At 45.3% G+C, this 2,553-nt stretch overlaps 1 pseudogene; it reads right to left on the bottom strand.

Annotated features, from left to right (window-relative positions):
- Positions 1-1,240: 1,240 nt before the first annotated feature.
- LOC122683662 lies at positions 1,241-2,212 on the bottom strand (annotated as a pseudogene).
- Positions 2,213-2,553: the final 341 nt, after the last annotated feature.

Below are 2,553 nucleotides of genomic sequence, written 5' to 3' on the forward strand. Positions count from 1 at the left end.
ATCAATTGCAGTAGTATTGACAATTGATTTAATAGGATCTTAGACCTAGAATTACCATCTTAAATGCATCTTTATGGAAACAAAATTGCATATTAATTTAAATAGTAAGTCTTCTTATGACTATTGATTCTGCATTCCAAAATAGAAGGTTTTCAGTGTGGTTTAGGAGTTTACTTCAAGGCTTGCATGCAACAAAACAGTCTAATCCAAAGAGCTATATTGAGAGTATTTAGTTATTTGCATTATCAATGTAGTGTTTGGAAGTTTGAGATGAGTTGAAATTGGCCATACAAATGAAAAATAGCTTAGCTAACATTAACAATCATTAAAGAGTGAAAATGACCTTAATTTCTAAAAAGGAAGGGTAAAAAAAAAAAAAAAAAACTAATAAAAAAAAATAATAAAATAAAGAAAAAGTAAAAAGGAAGGGCAAATTCAATGGTCCTGTATTATACCACTCCCATCTTTTGCAATTGCACAGGTATCTCTAGACACAGAAGACCCTTGCCATGGATGAACAGTTACCACTCTCAGGTGAAAAGTATTTGATGTTGCATGCTTCCTTCACTTAAATCGGTTTTTAATTCCAAGAGAGGAAAAGACAAAGCTAAAAAGCATTCTCTTAAAATTCCACCCCAGTTAGTAGGATCAGAATACTAAGGATAACATGCAACTAAATCTTTTTACAGAGCCACTTTATAGCAAAAGCAGAGGATCCGAGACCTACAACAGAGTTATTTTTTTTCTCATAACCATGTAGATAGACACTGCAGGAGCTTTGCATTCTTTAGGGACTGATGACAAAGATTTAGATAAGTGTAGACTACTTCATATGCACCGGATCTAAAACAGGTAAAGGAGAGGCATTGAAAATTTTAGGTATGAGAAATTGCACTATGAGGACAAATGTGAAATGTTAATATCCCAAAGTCAATTTAAGATATTCTGAGTTACTTAAAATAATATTTCAAATTATTTTTTCATCCTTGACACAAATAATAAAAATATGCTCTTTTGAATTGTTTTTGACAGCTCTCACCCATGGCTTTCGCATGCATCGTTTTTATTAACCCAGTAAGTGAAGACCCAGTTCCTCTGCACGTCCAAATCCCGCAGGAGGAAGGGGCTGGGAAAGGGAGAAAGCTGAGGTAGAACTATCCCCATCACTCAACTTGGAAGACTGGCGGGAGGAAAAGGGTCTGTGCAAGTCTGTGGCTAATGGTGGGAAGGAAAGGGAGTATCAGATGAGATTGACAGTGGAAGAGGAAGAGGAGGATGGAGAGTGTGAGGGATCTGTTGAAGACCCAAGAAACACAAAGGGGGTTGGGGCTAAGGAGCCAAAGTTAGTGGGAAGTACAGTGCTGGAGCCCAGAAGTGAGGTTCGCTCTTAGGCAGGGAGGCTTCTCAGGCCCCCTTCCTCGTGGCCCACTTGCACCTGAGTTTCTTCCTCCTGCTCCTCCTCCCCAAGATTCCGGCAAACAGGCTGCTTACAAATAGGGCACGTCTTCTTGGTCCGAGTGAGCCACGGGTCCACACAGCGGCAGTGATAGGCATGAGCGCAGGGGAGGACCCTCAGCTTGTCCCCGTCCTCATATTCGTCCAAGCAGATGGCACACACATCATACTGGTCTCCCTTGCGATAGTCGCGGGTGGGAATCTGTTTCAGTTGTTCTTTGGTCAGCCGATTCCGCCAGCGCTGTTTCTGGAAATGGATCCAACGAACTATCGCTATGGCTCCCGTGCCCAAAATGAGCATTGCCAAAATCCCATAGGAAAGGATGAAGAAATAGGTCAAAAGGAATCCACTGTCAGGGACCAGAAGCACCTGAGCCCCCTGCTGGTAGATGAAGAAGGCACGCAGGTACTTAGAGCTCTTCTCGCTGATGAACACGGAAGGGATCCGGATCTGCTGCTGGACTTCCTCGGTACTCCCCACCATGCTCAGCAGCTCATTGGAATTGACATTGTGTACCACGGCTGCACCATACCCGGCCTTCTGAGCATGTAGGACCTTGAGGTCAAATCTGCAGTCGAATCTCCGAACCAATGCAATGAAAACTGATCCGTTGGCCCGGGCTGGGGGAGGTGGGGCAATGGGGCTGCAGGCGTTGGCTGGCTGAGCCTCCACGAGAAACCCCTTAAGTCCTTCCTGCCTCAAGGCAGCCCCAAAGAGAGCTGGGAGGTCTGCAAATTCCATGCTGCCATTGTGGTCTGAAGTCGCTCGAATGAGTCCCCTGACAGGGGATGCTCCCCACAGCAGAGTGGCCACAATCACAGGGAGACAGAGGGCCATAGGGGGCATGGCGACAGCATTGGGGGAGAGGCTGAAGAGACTGTGTCCTGGTGGCAGAAGCAGAAGCAGAGTTCTGAGCCCTCCCCTCTTCCTTTGGGATCCCAGCGGTCCAACTGCCCCTAGGTGCTACTTCCTAGCTACATGATGGTACAGGGAAGGAACGCCGGCTCCACCCGTTTAGTGACGCTAGCAGAGAGACATTAATGAATCCTTTTCTGGTATACAGATAAAACGGGGAAAGAGCACAGAAGCAAGCACAG

This window comes from Cervus elaphus, chromosome 25, assembly GCF_910594005.1.
Source record: "Cervus elaphus chromosome 25, mCerEla1.1, whole genome shotgun sequence".
NCBI classification, from domain to species: domain Eukaryota; kingdom Metazoa; phylum Chordata; class Mammalia; order Artiodactyla; family Cervidae; genus Cervus; species Cervus elaphus.